Source organism: Pseudopipra pipra, chromosome 2 (assembly GCF_036250125.1).
Source record: "Pseudopipra pipra isolate bDixPip1 chromosome 2, bDixPip1.hap1, whole genome shotgun sequence".
Classification (NCBI taxonomy): domain Eukaryota; kingdom Metazoa; phylum Chordata; class Aves; order Passeriformes; family Pipridae; genus Pseudopipra; species Pseudopipra pipra.
Genome location: NC_087550.1, coordinates 86,188,058 through 86,206,239, shown reverse-complemented (window position 1 = coordinate 86,206,239; position 18,182 = coordinate 86,188,058).

Sequence of the window (18,182 nt, the reverse complement as noted above, 5' to 3'; positions counted from 1 at the left end):
GCAAGGGAACTCTAGAGCTGCTGACTTTGTGGGAAGGGAGAGTCAATATTTTAAGACAGACAAATTTCATTAGTCTCACAGTCTGGAGGGTTGGTGTTACCTTCTAAGCTGTAAAACAAAGCACCCACTGAAAGCTGTGAAGGCTGTCCATAACAGACTGTACTCTTCCCATTGACTGCTCTTTCCCAGTTTTGATATAATACACCAAGAAAAGGCAAGCCATATCCCATAATCTTAGCTGCCTACACAATCAGATGATTTTTTTTCAAGGTGTCTTCTTTCTCACAGTGAAGTCTTTGTGCCTCTTACACCAGTGCCTTTATCATTTCTTAATATTAAAGGATATACTATTCCTCATCTGAGCGTTAGAAAGAGGGACAGTGACCTTACCGAAGTTCTTCTTGAGCCCCACAGTGTGTGGCCAATATTCTAAACGTCTTCAACCTACAGACTGAGCATTTGCCTACTTTTTCTTTATTTTTCTAAGCAGTCTGTAGGTTTCTTATTTCCTAAATATTAGGAAATCTGCAGTAGGATTTCAGCAATTTAGGAGAATCTTTCCTTCTTCACTCAGCAGCTTCGTTCCACCAAGAGATATAGAGCATAAACTCAAGGCTGATGTTTACTTCATCCATATAAGTTTCCAGAAGACTATTTAAAATAGAAAAAAAGCAGACTATTCATTGGGAATGCAGTTCTACAGCTAAAAGGTGAGATTCTTTTTCCTTTAGATGTTTTTCTTTTTCTGAGTTAATTTTAGATCCTTCCTCCCTCCACCTATACAAATGGCAAGCACAAAATTAGCTCAATTTACAGTTACATACTGAAAAAAAAGTATGGTTTCATTATTCTTATGCTATATATTTTACATATAGTCTAGGAAAATTCATTATGAAGTTCAGTGCATCAGAGTTGGACATCTCTACTTTCTATCAAAATATGCATTTTGATCTTCTAATAATTTGTTATTTATGAAGGACAAGCAGAAGATGTGGTTATGTTTATTCATATGTCTAGGAGTAGGCTTTCTCAAGGACTGAACCAGGCAAATAAGGCACTGATACAGTCAGTTACTTGCCAGGTATTCTTGATCTAGGTAATGAATGGCACTAGTCAGAGAAGACACAACAGTCTCTTTGGTGTCATAAAAGCACTCATATGACTTGACTTGGAGCCCTAAGACAGCCTGTAGAGCCTTTTATAGGGGAACCCAGGTGCTCTCCTTAGTGTTTAATACAGCACTTAATATTCTCCTAATGTCTTGCAGCCTGTGAAAGTGCTTGGGAGAGATGAAGCTGTCCTGACGCAATATATGCTAAAATACAATGAATGAAATACCCACAGTGAAGCAGATGATGGCTTGTTACTGAGACTGTGTTATGAGTACAAGTGTCAAAGAAAACACCACTAGATCTAAGTCAAAACCTTACACATTAATGAAGACCATTGACCAGAACATGGGTTTAAGTTCAAATATTCTTACAAGCAAATAGGAAGAGCATTGGATCATATTCTGGAGGGCTTGATTATCCATTGATTGGCTTCAAAACTTAAGTACACTGGATCTGTAACTTAAGTACTTAAAGTGAGATTTGTGATTTACATACTTAAAGTGAGGACTAAGAGAGGTAAATGCTAAAATTTCTAAATTGCACATTAATATAAAAAGGATGAAGTGAATAATATTGATGGCATATTTTTAAAAAAACTACTGACAAATGAGTATGGAACAGATCATGCTACTGAATCCATCCCATGCTTACAGACCACCTGGGATTCTTAAAATGAGAGTGACAACTGAACTCATGGAAAGCTGATAAAATAATTCCATCTGACAGTATTACACGAGCAACCCAGGGATGTATACCTCTGCCAGACAGGGTGCTCCAAAGGAAAAAAATTCAGAATAAGCTTCCACAAAACAGTGTTCAAGTGAACAACAGTCGGAAACCTTGTGCAGAGGGATTACAGTATCAGTCTGCCATATTCTCTTTTGCAGTCATTAAGGAGTCCCATGACTTTATTGTTATCCACGCTCACATGCAATACCAACCTTAAATCATGGACCAACCTGTGACTGTCACAAGCTGGAACACTAGCCTGGAGGGAATCTGAGACCAGTTTGTGGCTATCACAGGCTGCCATCAAACCCCTCATAAAATCCTATTCTAAACTCTCAGTATACTGCTCTCAAAACATTTTTTTCTCACCATGACAACACATGAATTTTTTTTTAGAGTGCAGTTTTAGGAATCACATAAATACTGCCAACTATGTGCCAAATTGAACTTTCTTATAGAACACAGACAAAATTTTAGATTTCTAATTATCTTTCCTTCCTAAGTTTTTCTTAGGGGTGTGTGATTTCGTTGCTAGCAGTGCAGCTTGTGATGTCATAGTGAAATGAAAGTACAATTATGTGCCCAATGTGCCTTGAATAATACAGGTAGCACTAGCACCAGTATGTCATTCTAAGTTAGATAGCCATCCTAGTGATCCCCCAGACTGATCTAATCAGAAAAGTCAAACACCCATGTGCTTCATTTCCTCAAGTTCACAGATGACTTTCCCTTCTTGATCACATCCATTCCAGTTTACTTTGTGTTAAGGAGTAGGGCTGTGCGTCTAGAATACTATTTATATTCGTATTTTGATCCCAACATTTGTATTTCTGGATACAAATAAATACACATTATCAGAAAATGCAAGTATTGCGTGCATGTATTGGTGGTTGTATTTTCTTATAGAAGTTGAGGTCTTAAGAAAATAGAAATAGATATCTGAAAATTTGCCTAAGAGAAAAGGCACAGTGTGTTACCTTTCCAATAGGGTATTCTTGAAAGGAATTTCAGGAGTCCTCAAAAGTATTTTCAGCAGTGAGCATGAGCTCGCTGAGCTCAAAGATTTGAGACTGCAGTTTATCCATGGGGCTAACATAAAATGGGAAGAATAACCTACAGAATCCAAACAGAAGTCCAGAAATAAGCTGTGCCTTTTGCATAAACTGCTTGAATGCAAAGAATCTGCAACTTAAAACTTGTAATCAAATTTGGTTTCAAAACTTTCCCAATCCCAACTTTTTCAGTACACAATGTAATTTCCTGGTAAAACTATAGTCTGTATTTTCACAAGACTGTCTTCTTGATTTATGTTCTTTTGAATGCAATTTAATTCCTCCCTCTGTACATTCATAAACACAGAACTGTCAGTCTCAACCCACTATGACTGTGAAATGCCTACTTCATTTCAGGATTCTAGTCCATAGTAACACTGGAGGTGACATCTGGGCCACAGATAATGCAGAAACTTCCCAGATTTCTCATGTTTCAACAGATTTTCCTATCTGAGTTTGTTATATTTTCTGTATGTTCCTAACAATAAGGCATGTTTTCCCAAAAGACATTTTATTTCACAAAACCCAATTACTAGTACTGACTTGTCTACTCAAAAATAAACATAGATTATGGACTTCCCTAACAGCAGCTGACATTTGTTATAACAGTGCTAGAAATGCAGTAACCAAGTAGATGTGATTATGCCTCACTCCCCAGGATAACTAGTAAGCATAATCGTTGCCATGACTATTTTCCTTCTACATGTGTTAATTAGTCATTAACACATGCCATTGTCACAGTGTGAACACAATGCCAGCTCTTCTCCCTTGCAAAACTTGGCCTGGAACACCAGCTATATTCTTGCAATTCATTCACATCGGCCCTTCCAGAGGTTTAAGGTGCTCATCCTGCCAAATTCAGAAGGCTGTGACACATCTTCCAATTTAATAACATTTCCTGCCCAGTAGGCTTGACTGCGCAATAAAGTATGATGATGAATCGTGCCAATAAGTTCTGCCTTTCTATGTTACCCTCTGTCTCACCACCACAAATCTAGTTAAGAACTGAATTACTGCTTGACAGTTTCAGTTAAAGTAAACTCAGTTTTTGAAATGGAAAATGAGCAAAGCTGAACATCAGGGAGCTATCCAGAAAATAAGGAATAAATGGGATAGACATTTTCCTACTGACTGATATTAGAAGACCACTGTCACTTAATAGCCATAGCCAAGCTTCATTTTGAAGTTCCATCATCAATAATTTCATATTGTGCTCTGCTAAATGCTGTCATAAATGTTTTTTCTTCTATCAAGATTACCCTGAGCTATACAGTCACATTGAAGTGTTCCTGCCACAGTTATTTGTGTTAAAATAACTGCTAAGAATATAGAAAAAGTAGGCTATGATGCAGTATTTTAAATATCTCATCGAAATATTTTTTGTGTATTACAAAAACACTTGCAGAAATATGCTGAGAACCTCGTGTATGGGTATGCAGCAGCATCCCTCTTGTCTGTTCTTCACCCACGCCATCAAGATCTTACTTTTTTACCAAAATGAAGCTAAAGATCTTATTGCCACAAAATAATGATATACTGTCCCTGTGGCGTTAAACAGTGTGCGTTTCTCAAATCCCTGCACACAGTCTCCCCTCCCATTGAATAACTAACCATCACATTTTCCAGGAAGATATTCTCAGTGGATAACAGGGTATGTCTGTGTGTTGTGAATATACTGTCACATAAGAAAAACATTTGCCGAGAAGTATGGAGTCAAAATGGTCAGCATGCACAGCCACAAAACTTGTATTCTCACATCCATACGGTCTATAGCAAGAGATAAGCTATCCCTCCTTTCTGACTTGCATTTTATCCTGTGTTTGGCACAATATGAAGAATAACTCCAAGCTGGCAGAGCCATATGAATGTGAATCCTAACTGGAATGGTTTTTCGTACTTCTCTCACAGACCATCCAATGGTCTTTTGACAGACAGTGGCCTCCATTCACAAATGGGGATGTGTCCATTATCGGCATAACAGGGAGTATGGCTGCACTTCTGTCTGGACATAATTGGTGCAGAAATTTGTATGAGACAGACAATGAATGTTGCTTCTTAAATACTGGTTCAGTGTGACTCACCAGAGGCAACTTGCTGTTTCCATTAATCCTGTTAAAGCTTACTTGTCAAAAGGGTGAACCTGACACGCCAGTTCTCCAGCTCCAGTGTTACTGTTCCCCCATCTAGCTGCTGTAGAGCTGTTTTCTACTTTTGTTTGCCTCCTTTTCATAATATGAGAAGACCATGGCATTTAATTTGACAGTCCTCTGGAGTAAACAGAATAGAAGTTGGAAAATAGTAACACCCCTTGTTTAAGTAGTGGTCCTCTAGGATTAATAAAAATAGTTTTCAAGCATTTCCTAGAGGGATTAAATTTCCCTTCCCTTCCCTTCCTTAAGCTTCTTTTCCCTTCCCGTCATTACTATTTGCCCATTTGCTACATGAAATTAACCTGGTAGACAAAGGTGAGTGAGAGTAAGTACTTGTTTCTGTGAGCTGACAGGTAGGTAGCAGCATCAGTGACGTGCTTCTTGGCTGAGACAAGAAAGAAACCCAGGACTCCTACCCTTCCGCTTTGGTTCTTAAATGAAACTTGAACTACATGGTCAGAGATATAGGAAGCGTTTTCACTATTGTTCCTCAGGCCTATTAATGGTAAATACAAATTCAACACTTTAGTAATATCAAAATTCACTTGAAAAGAATATACTCGAAGACACAGTGGCTACTTCTCACATAAACCGTACAAAAACTGGAAGTACTTCCACACGTGGGAATATTTTTCAAACCAACACATGTACATTTAAGTGAGAATGTTTCTGGAAGTCAAGGGTTGTAACAGTATTGAGAGTGCCTCTCCATTCTCTTTGATAATTTCAGATTTTATTAGTCAATAGTGTAATTTCATTATGCTGTAAAGTATTGGACCCATTGTTCAGATGAAGCGCTAAACTGAAAGGTGTTTTTCCTTCCTTCCTTGTTCTGAGACTATGAGGTTTTTAAATGTTACATTAAGACCAGAAAAATTATTCTAGCCCTGTCATTAATCCCACAGAACATTTAAATTATTGAAGTATTTTGCATATTAATAAGTATTTAAGTGTTTTTTTAGTGCTGCGTACATTATTACAGATTTAGTCATGCTTTATAACCCTGTTGTTTTAATATATAAAAAGAAAAAGAACAATATTTGTAACAAAGGTTCATATTACATCTAAAAGCACATCACAGTTAATGACATAACAATATTACATATATTGCTTACCAGTAAGTTTCATCAGATTTTTGTTAATTTTAAACACTTTGTTTTTTCATAGTGCTACATACTGAGATTGACTTACAAAACATCCATGTGCTTCAGCATTCCCAGAACAGGAAGCACTTGCAGAAGGAGCTATCTGACATTTTTAAAAAAATTGTTACTTTTAACCTAACTCTGCAATAAAGCCTCTCATACCTAGGGTGGGATTGTTCTCAGTTTCAGGTGGCTAAATCTTATCTAGACATCTAACTCCCTTCATAATTAATGAAAATAAGTAAGAACAAGCTACTTTTAAAGGTTCTACTCTTTTGCATGGGTATAGCATACACATCCTTTGCTCACATGCAAGCACCCTGTACCAATATGGGCCTTGCCTCAGCTGCCTCAAGATAGGCACAGTAGAACCTGTGTTATATCTGTCAGACCCAAGAAAACCCTAAATAACCCAGGGAGTCTCAAATGACATTAGCTACGTATGTATGAGCAACATTCACATTGTAATGAAATGCCCTACCTTCTTCTGTCACCACATATAAGTGGAAACAAGACAACTAGAGCTAGATTCAGTGCCCAGAGAGCCCACGTTGCTGACAGACATGATGCAGGACGTCGGAGATGCCTGTGTCCACTGAAGTAAAAGCTGCAATGAGCCATGTTATTCTGCGGCATCTCCTATACCTCAGAAAAATTTTTTTAGAGCTCTTGACTGAGACCATCAAGAGAAGCTAGTGATTTGGGCACAGTAAAGGGTTTCAGGTGCTATGTTCCAGTTTCACAGCATGGCCTTTGTCCCTGAAGAGCAAAGCTGAAGGTACAGGCTTCTTGTAGGCTGGCCCACGTGCCATGGAGACCAACTCAGGCGCAAAAGCCTTTCCTAATTACCATATAAGGACCTTGACACCCAAGTCACTGTGTGAATAGTATTTCAAGTGGTCTTTTAGACCTCTCTATTATTCAATTACTTGTGGAATTGGAGCCATCACGCTGCAAACCTGTGAATTTAGCAAATTTTTTTTAACTTATCATACACAAAATGAAAATAATGCCATTTCCTTAACTCAAAAGCACTGCAAGAAATAGTACAATAAAAAGTGGGAGAAAATATGGTAACAAGGCTCTTCTAAGTAACACAGATGAAACCTGCTTTTGTTTCTTCTGGATGCTAAAGAAGTCCATACCATCACACATTTAATTCATCATGTTAACCAGAGACTGCAATAAAAAGAAGTTCAATCTAGCACTGTTTCTTTAGTCCTAAACAATCTGTGAACATAATAATGTTTATTTGCAAACAAAAGTAATTTATATGGGGGAACTGGTAGACAGCTATTTAGATGTAAATGATTTTCAGACTTGAGCTGCATTGGTTTTGCTCTGTCATTCATTTAAACAAAAGTGTCCTATGCACTGTAAGTATCTCGAGACACACTTCAAACAATCTCACAGCACATGCAGTTCTTCCCCTAAAGTGCTTGGATACAATGGAAATTAATACCAAAGAAACACCTATAAAAATATAATTCCAGCTTCTTAGACAAGCCAAATTTTGAACCTTTATTGTGATGTAAATTTGAGTAACATTGTAAGTAGTTCTGAGAAATGTCAGCCTTAGTGTATCAAAATTGTTTAATACTGAGCAGTCTTCTATTTACACATTTCATCTTTCTTAGTCTATCTATAATTGCCTCTAGGACTGTTGCAAGGTTTCTGGTTGATGGCTAAGGGATCAAAATTATCTACTTACCTACTGAAATGTGGTCAAAAGGCTAATGAAATCTTTAGATAGCTTAGCAGGGGAGCAGTGGTAAAGGAGCTATAGCAGTGTTATGTGTATCAGAGGACAGTCTTTACAAGAATAAGCCACAGGTCAGGGAGACACTTTCTTGATCATGATCAGATTTATTAGAACCAACCATGTCATCCTTATCCATCTCTGAAGTCAGTCATGATCCATTTCAAAATTCAGTAATTTCCCCTTTATACTGTTGGAAGCTGGTTACAGAGGATCACTGATTGGGTATTTTCTTCCAGTACCCTCTCCAATTCACTGAAGACCACTCAACCATTTGGTCTGAAAATGACCACATTTCATTTCTGTATGAAATTCTATTGCTCACAATTCAAGACAATGCATAAACATTGGAGAAAAAACCCCAATGAGACTGGCTAAAGGATTTAAATATGTTTTAGAGTGTCAAGGTGGGATGATTGCAAAAATATCCCACATGGCCAGGTCAGTTGCAGACACAGTTTTGTAGATAATGAAGTTTCACTACATAAATAATGGAGATTAATCTTTTTTAACTTATCAGTGACAAGTGAGGTGAGGGCTGTGTGAGGAAGAAAGTTTGAAAGGGCAGATTGTGCTATCCAGCATCAGCCCAGCAAGTCAGGGACAGAGCAAGCCCTTGAAAAGGTGAACACTATCCCAGGCCACATGAGTCCCATGAGTCTCAGGAACTTCAGAGAGAGTCCACTAAGGTGGATCTGCAGGATGTGAGGTACCAGTGCCCAGATGCCTGCCCCTCTCCTGGAGGTTTGGGGCAGGCCTTGGGGGTCCTAAACATATCTCTGAAAGAGCAGGCTGCTGTACTCTTTTTGGCACCACAATACTGCTCCTGGCAGCACTGTTCCACCACACAAGGAACATGCTTGCTCTGCCCTTCAGTGATCCCTCCAAACATTCTCCCAAAGCCAGGTCCAGGAAATGAAGGGCTCATTTGTGTTGCCTTTCCCCTACTGTGAATGATGGAGAGGAGCCAGAGGCTCTGTCCACAGAAATACCCTGGGAAGCACATTTTCTCTGCTCCCTAGGAGCTTGGGACACATTCCTGGCTCACTGCTGGAAAAAAAACCCCTACTACTACTCATACATAAGAAATTAAACTCTGGACCATCAGTCAAGAAGTTGGTTGTAGGTCAAGCTTTTACAGCAGTTTTCATTTTTCCTTCAAACTGCAAGCTTCAAACTCCCTATGCCCATTCTGCCTTCTTTGCCTGCTGCAAGGCCAGGCAGGAACAGGAAGAGATCAGGGTACCCTTCTGTCTTCTCCCATCTCAGTCACATGCAGATTTCTGACACATATACATATATATTTACGCCTATCATTAATTCCTGTTCCAAAGGAAAAGGGTAGCTAATCAGAGGGTGTTCTGAGCTCATGTGCATATGCTGTGTTCAAAAATCAGCAAAAAACTAACCTCAAAGCAGTGTGAAAACAGGTGGGGAGTGATATTAATGGAACTGGCAGCCTGTGCCTATGCAGGCTTCCTCTTCTGGGTAAATGTATGGCTGGTCCTGCTAGCCAGTCACAGGGCTGCCTGTGAACACTGGGGACATATTGGTGCCAAAAATGGTGGCTCCATGCTGTAAAAACAGTGACAAACAAAATGGTTGTCCCTGTGTATGCAGTGGGAAAGGCCTTCTTGCTCTGATGTCCTTCTGGGAAAAGTGGGAGGGGCAGCTGGCAGCCAAACAGAGGGCTGGCTGAGAGTCTGTGGGGTCTGACATATTACATGGAGAAGACCCCAGGGGCAAAAAGAGGTGGAGTGAGCAGAGCACATGACCAGAAGATGGGAGGGACTCCAGTGGGGAAGGGCTACAGATGAGTTCTGTTGGCCTCCAGATACTCGTCACTGTGTTTTCCTCCCTTAGATTTCACACTGACTCAGTCAATCAGACCAGTTGATAAAATGATCCATGGTGCTATGGTCAGGTCCTCTTCTGCATCAGCAACACCTCTCTGAGTTTGTTTTTCATCATTGACTTTTGCCCAGTTCTACATAGAGGTCAAACATTATCATCTGCAATAGGGGCAATTTCAAGTCTGATTCGTAAGGAATACTCAGCCTTTTCTTTTGTCCTGAAAATTCTGCTTTAGTCAACTCTCCTAACCTTGGATTTTCTTTTGTTGCCACCAAGGGTTTCCTATGAGCAACAGACAAAGTGCTTTATTTAAGCAGAAATGGATTAACCCACTGCATTACCTGTCTTGAAAAATCCATTATCAATAAAAAGGTATTTGAGCAGCCTAGGTGCTCTATCTTTGGTATTAAACATCTTATTACACTCAATATCTGTATCTGTGTTTCTTTTTTGTTTGAAATCTCTTCCGAGAGTTTGTAAAATACTGGTTCAAAGTAAGACATCTCTATTTCCTTGAATTGCTGCCTTCAGTTCCACACTTCTATTGCTACTAGTCTCGAGGTATCAAAATACTCCTGAAATAAAACATTAGGGGGAAAAAAATAGAGGAAAGAAAGACCCAAACATTCATTTTACAATTTCTTTTCTTAACTGTCTTCACAGTCTAGGACAGAGATTAGCAAAACTATCCGGTATTATATGCTTTGTAATGCTACCTGAAGTAAACTTTGCTGTTAACCTTAAACGTGATCATTTAAACTATTTTTCTACCTTATTTTTTTCCCAAATTTATAATTAATTTGAAAGTGGTCAGTCTATTTTTTCTTTCTAAGAATATTTTTTAACAATTTTTCTCATGAAGCTTGGAAAATTAAATTCTTTCTCATGAACCCAAATTCTATAAGTTTATTTGCCCTTTTTTCACACATGTAGCTTTACATCTCTGTCTTTAATTCTCATAGAATCATAGGCTGATTTGTGCTGGAAGGAACCTTAGAGACCTTAAAGGAACCTTAAAGATTATTTAATTTCAACCTCCCTGTCATGGGCAGGAACACTTTCCACTAGATCAGCTTGTTCAAAGGGCCCATCTCTCCAGGGCTCATCTCTCAAGCTTGTCTAGGTCTCTCGGGATGGCATTCCTTCCTTCCAGAGTGTTGACCACGACACACAGGTTGCTGTTGTTGGCAAACTTGCTGAGGTTGCGCTCAATCCCGGTGTCCATATCACCGACAAAGATGTTAAACAGTGCTGCTTCCAGTACCTGCCCCTGAGGAATGCCACTCATCACTGGTCTCCACTTGGACATTAAACAGTTGAACGCAACTTTAAATGTCACCATTCTGCCAATTTCTTATCCACCAAGTGGTCTGTTATCTGGCTCAGTCTTTCCTTTTCCTGCATCCCTTGCAGACTCAGTGTATTTTCTCTCCAAAGTTCTGGGCATATGTTGACAATACTTTTTAAATGGTCACAATCTGAGAAGAACTATTCTGAAATGCAATTCAGTTGATTGTTAATAGTAGTCATCAGAATACTTTGTAATTATTCCTGTGAGAATACTTCTATAGATTACATGAAGGGATGATTGCAGAGGAAGATAATGGCTGTCTTGAGTGCCTGTTATTTATCTGGAAAGCATTTTTAATAAAAGAAAAGTTTCTGGCATACATTATGTAAATGTTGCATTGTTTTCAGTCCTTTTTCTTAGCTTCTCTTCTATCCAATTTTCTAAAATACTTGCCTTTGTTTTTGAGTGCCACTACATCTAGAGATGCAGAATTCTAGCAATTTGTGGCAACTAGTTCTACTGGAGAAAGCAGGACCATGTGATCGGGGAACTTGTCACACATATACTATTTGGCTTGTTTCTTACCATAAATTAAATATAAATGAATTTCTTTCATATTTCAGTCTGGCATATTGTTGTGATTTAACCCCAGCCAGCAACCAAGTACTACATAGCTGCTCGCTTGCTCCCCACCAACGGGATCAGGGAGAAAATCATAAGGGTAAAAGCCAGAAATTTGTGGGTTGAGATAAAGACAGTTTAATAGGGAAAGCAAAAGCTGTGCACACAAACAAAGCAAAACAAGGAATTAATTCCCTGCTTCCCATGGGCAGGCAGGTGTTCAGCCATCTCCAGGAGCGCAGGCCCCCATCACGCATAAGGGTTACTTGGGAAGACAAATGCCATCATTCTAAACATCCCCACTTCCTCTCCCCACTTTATATACTAAGCATGATATCCTATGGTATGGAATATCCCTTTGGCCAGTTGTGGTCAACTTCCTGACTGCGTCACCTTCCAGTTACCTACGCACCCTCAGTCTGCTCTCAAGTGTGGCAGTACCAAAAGCAGAAAAGGCTTTGGCTCTGTGTAAGCACTGTTCAGCAATAACAAAAACATCTCTACATTATGATCACTATGTTCAGCACAAATCCATAACACAGCCTCACACTAGCCATTGTCAAGAAAATTAACTCTACCCCAGCCTAAACAAGCACACATATGAACATCGACATGAACATTGGATAGCAGAATGGGTCAGTGAGCTAGTACTGAAAGTTTTGAAGTTTTTTTACTTACTCATCCTAAGATTAGAAGATGAAAATATGCGTTACCTATTTTGTTCTTGCAATGCAACCTAATAATACCTTTTTTTTCAGATAAATACTAGTACGATGACATAATCCTTATGGGACTCCATAGTCTGTCAACTCTGTTATTATCAGACTAATAGGTAAGGTCTTCAATGGCATGTCACACATGTTAAGCCAGAAGGAATTCCTCTGCAATGATCTGTGTTATTCTTCTATCCAGTTTTCTTTGGCTTGAAGGAAGCTCGTCAATGACTCTCTCCTCCTGAACAGAGATACATCTATTTCTGTCAAATTTTACCAGCTCTTCCTTCCATAACTGATTGCATTGTTGGAAATCAAGCAGGTGAGGCAGAAGACCAGCTTGGCTGAGCAGGGATCTTCTCTTGAAAATAATGCAAAAAAAGAAATGTGTATACCCATTTGAAGCAAGGTCAAGTGACATGGGAAAAATTCAGAGATTCTGCTTGTTGCTGAAGGAAGGAAATTTGTGTGGTCAGAGCTCAGCTGGAGTTGAAGCTGGTCAGAAATGTGGGGGACAATACAAAGAGTTTTTTCAAATACATTAATGGCAATAGGCAGTATGGAAATATTGGCCTGTTACAGAGTGAGGATGGTCACCTCACAAACAGGGACAGAGACAAGGCATAGGTGTTTAAGGGTTTCTTTGCCTCTGTCTTCAACACAGATGATGGACCAGGGGGGTCTCAGTGCCCTTAGCTGCGGACCATGACTGCAAGAATGATCAACTCCCAGTTGACCCTAAAATTGTGTGGGATCTGCTGCTCCAGCTGGATCCCTACAAATCTATGGGGTCTGATGGGATTCTTCCAAGAATCCACAAAGAGTTAGCTGACATCATTGCAAAACATCTCTTCATGATTTTTGAGGGGTCTTGGGAATCCAGAGAGGTCCCAGCTGACTGCATCTGTTGAATGTTGGCCCAATTTTCAAGGAGGGCAAGAAGGAGGACCCCAGAAACTACAGGCCTGTCAGTCTCACTTCAGTACCTGGAAAAGTTATGGAGAAGATTATTCTGGGAAGTACTGGAAAACACCTGAAAGACAGCACAGTAATTGGTCACAGCCAGCACAGCTTCATGAGAGAATAGTCCTGCTTATCAAACCTGATTTCCTTTTATAACAAGGTAACCCATCTAGTTGATCAAGAGAAACCAGTGATGTAATCTTTTTGGATTTCAATAAAGTTTTCATTACTGTCTCTCACAGTGTCCTGGACAAAATGTCCAGCTTGCAGATGGATAAACACATCATGTGGTGGGTGAGCAATTGGCTCATGGGTCAAACACACAGGGTAATAGTGAATGGGGTAACATCACACTGGCAACCTGTCACTAGTGGGGTTCCACAGGGCTCCATCTTGGGCCCTGTGCTCTTCAACATCTTCATGAGTGACTAGGATACAGGACTGGAAGGGATACTAAGGAAGTTTGCAAATGATACAAAACTGGGAGGAGCTGCTGACTCCCTCAGAGGCAGGGAGACCCTGCAGAGAGGCCTCAACAAATTAGAGAACTGGGCAATCACCAACCATATGAAGTTCAACAAGGGAAAGTGCCAGATTCTGCATCTGGAATGGGGCAATCCTGGATGTACATACAGTCTGGGGAATGAGATGCTGGAAAGCAGTGCTGTGGAAAGGGACCTGGGCATCCTGGTCGATGGCATGTTGAATGTGAGTCAGCAGTGCCCTGGCAGCCAGGAGGGCCAACCAGGTCCTGGAGGGCATCAGGCAAAGCATCACCAGCTAGTGGAGGGAGGGGATTGTCCCAGTCTGCTCTGCACTGAGGAGGCTTCACCTTGAATATTGTGTGCAGTTTTGGGCACCACAATATAAGAAGAATATTAAGCCATTAGAAAGTGTCCAAAGGAGGGCAAAGAATATGGTGAAGGGCCTTGAGGGGAAGCCGTATGAGGAGCAGCTAAGGTCATTTGGTGTGTTCAGCCTGGAGAAGAGAGACTGAGGGGAGACCTCATTGCAGTCTACAATTTCCTCATGAGGAGAAGAGGAGGGACAGGCAGTGATCTCTCCTCTGTGATGACCAGTGATAGGACCCAAGGGAACGACCTGAAGTTGTGTCAGGAGAAGTTTCGGTTGTATACTAGAAAAAACTTCTTCACCCAGCCAGTGGTTGGACACTGGAAGAGGCTCCCCAGGGAAGCAGTCAAAGAATCAAGCCTGACAGAGTTCAAGAAGCACTTGGATGATACTCTTGGGCATATGGTGTGACTCTTGGGGATGGTTCTGTGAAGGTCTGAGAGTTGGAGTTGATGATCCTTTTGAGTCCCTTCCAATCCAGCATATTCTGTGATTTCTGAGAATTCAAAATTGTAAGGGAAATTAGATATTTATCCTGATATGAAAGATTTGGCTTATATTCACAATTTCCACCCTGGAACATGTTATTACTGAATAAATCAGGTTTGCTTCTGCCATCAAAGAGCTTAGTCAGCCTTCCTCTGGGCTAAATACAGTTCTCAGCAGAGCCTGACTTATCCTTAAAACATGGGAATTTTCCAGCTACAGGCAAAACTCCTTCACCTTCTCCTCCTTAGGAGTTCACTGTAAATTGAACAAAGATCTATGTGTCTGTGTGCATGTGCTTGGGTCCAAGGGTAAGCTGCTGAGACTTGACCTCAGGAAAATGTGACTGCTCTGGTCTAGTGCAATTCCTCTGAATCTTCAAAGACTCCAGCTAAAGACTAAGTCCAGCAAACTTGGATAAACGGTATGCTTGGAAAGTAAATATGTAATTGAAATTATAAATTAAACCATAGTTATTTATAGTCTTGTACCTGTCAGTTTTAACAGGTCAGCTTCTTTCTAAAAAGGCAAAGCAGAGAAGTGAAGAAAGGAAGCACTGATTACTTGCAGAATGAATAGAAAATTCATGCACAGCCTGTTTACCCAAGGTCAGGTGGAGAGAGGCAGAGAGTAATGTTCAGCTTTGTTAAGTATTGAGGATAAATTTCCTAAATAGCTAAGTCACTCTTAGTCAGGGAAAAAAATCCCTACTAGCACAAGACCTGTTCATCCTTACAGTCTTGAATTCCCAGGGATGAAAGGTTGTGGTGCCCTCCAAGGTTCAATACTGGGTCCCATATTGTTTAAGTTATTCATCAATGACTTGGATGAAGGGGCAGATATCTCCTCAGCAAGTTTGTTGATGACACAAAGCTGGGAGGGGTTGCTGATATCCCAGAGTGCTGCACAGCCCTCTAGGAAGAAGACTAGGGGACTGGAGCATCTCTCCTATGAGGAAAGGCTGAGGGAGCTCGACCTGCTCAGCCTTGAGAACAGATTTAAATGAGTGAACTATGCCTGCATTGGTTTTTCCACGGGGAGAAAAATAGTGTATTTAAGCTCTCCAAAGTGTGGAACTAACTATTCTATTCTAACTTGGTTTATGAGCTTTTTAAAGAGGTGCATAGCTGGGTGTCAGAATATACTGATGGCATTTATGAATACAGGGTAGTAAAGTCTAGGTCTGATTGCAAGAAATTGGTGGAAGACCTTGAAACCAAGTACCTGGGGGATAGAAAAAAAAAAGGCAGATATAATTTAATGTAGCAAACTCACAGTAGTGTAGAAAGGACAAATGAATTCACAAATAAAATACTGGACTCTGATCAGATCATTACTCTGTGGAGGATTAACCAATTATCCAGTTTGATGGATCTGTTATCATCTGAGTCTGTGGTTAATTATTCTCTGAAGTTTTTTATACTTACTTTTCGGATATGTCCACTTTCAGCTCTAGGTTGTTAGATTGTTTCCTTTGTTTGCCTCTGTTACCAAATATTTCTCTTCCATGTTTTTAGTTCTATGAGCAGTGACCAAAAAACTTCTTTTCAAGGCTCTTGCTGAGGAAAAGACAGGACCTGAGCCCATTAGCCAGGGACTTCCACCTCCCCTCACCGCCCCTCAGGGGACCTCATGGGCCACTGCAATGGTCTGTTCACCCAGCCACAGGAGTCACTCCAGTAGGAACAGAGCAAAGAGCCAGCTGAGCAGGGGCAGAGAGGAAAAGCAGGAGGAGGTGCAACTGTAGAGGACTTTGCCTGGTGGAGAAAACCATGCTGCATTTTTTTCCTTAAATTCCACTCTCCCCCTATGCTCATTCTGCTATCTTTGCCTGGTGCAAGCCCAGGTAGGAATGGGGAGAGATCATGGTACCCTGTATCTTCTCTTTCCTTACTCAGGCATATGATGATTTCTGACACCTTCCAGTAGCCTGTTAATGCCTGAGGAATAGAGAAACACGTTCAGCACTAGCTTGTTCCCCATATAGTGGTCTCACAGACAGCTGTAAGCTCCCCAGCAGCCATGGACAAAGGGAGCTTCCTCTCCTCAAACTCTGCATGAAACTTTCCTCAAAATACAGTTTCCAATTCATGGGCCCTTTGGTCAGTCCTTTTAGTCCCATCCAGAAACCCTTGTGGGACTTCTTCTGATTGTTCCCGGGCAAACTTTCTTCTGAAGTTGACATTTTGTTTTGGTTTTCAATTTCTTTTTTTTTTTACCATATAGCTTTTTAGTTGTTTGTCGAAGTAGTTCCTTGTGACCAGGAAGATGTCTTTAGCCAAGAAAAGACTTGCAAATACACAGAAAAATTTGAGAGATTCTGAGACATGGGATTACAGTTGTTTTTACCATTTCTACTTTTATTTGCTATTTCCTTTTGCAATTTATCCAGTTTGGTAATAGCTGAACCCATGAACCAGATCATAGTACTAGTACATACATCCTAAAATGAAGAGGAAATCACAAAGCAGAAGTCTGGCCATGAATCATTTATTTGATATCTGTAACATTTTCTTAACAAAATTTAATTATTTGACAGGTCTAAAATAAAAGCATTAATGAATAGGAAGACAGTTGTGGGACTGAGACCATTCTGAACTGGCAATATGTCATGTACCTCATGATGGTTGCAATCTTCTTTCAGTTTGTATACAGTCTGTAATATGAAGAATGCATATTCTCCCCCTATCTGAACTAGAGCCTGAAAATCAGCCTGTAACAATATTTAAATAGACCGATGCTAAATTACCTTTTTTTTTCTTTTGGGTCAAAACCAGTTTTCTCAACAGTTTTATGCCTAAGATCTCAAAATAAGGAGACACAAGGAAATGGAAAATAATATGTTTGCCTTGAAACTCACAGAATCTTTATTTAAGCCAGGTTTTCTTTTTAATTTTGAGTCATATATTTAATCTACCTCTAAAAGTGGGGACTGCAACCACACATTAGTTCAGTACAGCATTACACTTTGAGGAGCTAAAGATCCAAATCCAGCTTGGCATCCCATGTCCATTTCAGAGCTCTTATCAGTGACATTCAGATGAATTAAAATGTTGGCCTTAGTTGACTTTGGCAATGAAACAGCAGTGTTACCTGCTTAGTCATTACCAAATGAATATGATGAGGAATTGTAATCCAAGCAAATCATACAACAGGAATAAACAGGAGAAGAGAAAATAAAGAAGGTGAAATATATAAGGAGTTTGTTTAGTGATAATGACTGTGAATTGCTGATGTCCATCCAAAAGAGCATACAGCAGTGCTGCAGATTTGTTGGCAATCCAGCAGAGGCAGATAAAAATAAATGAAACTTAAAATAGATAGATGTAAAGTAGTATATTCATGGAGAAAAAATAATTGGCAGAGATAGAAAACTAGAAATTGTTGTTTAGAAAAACAGCAATGGAGAAAACCAAGCCTAGAGCTATAATAAATATATTAAAAAGAAGCTCATA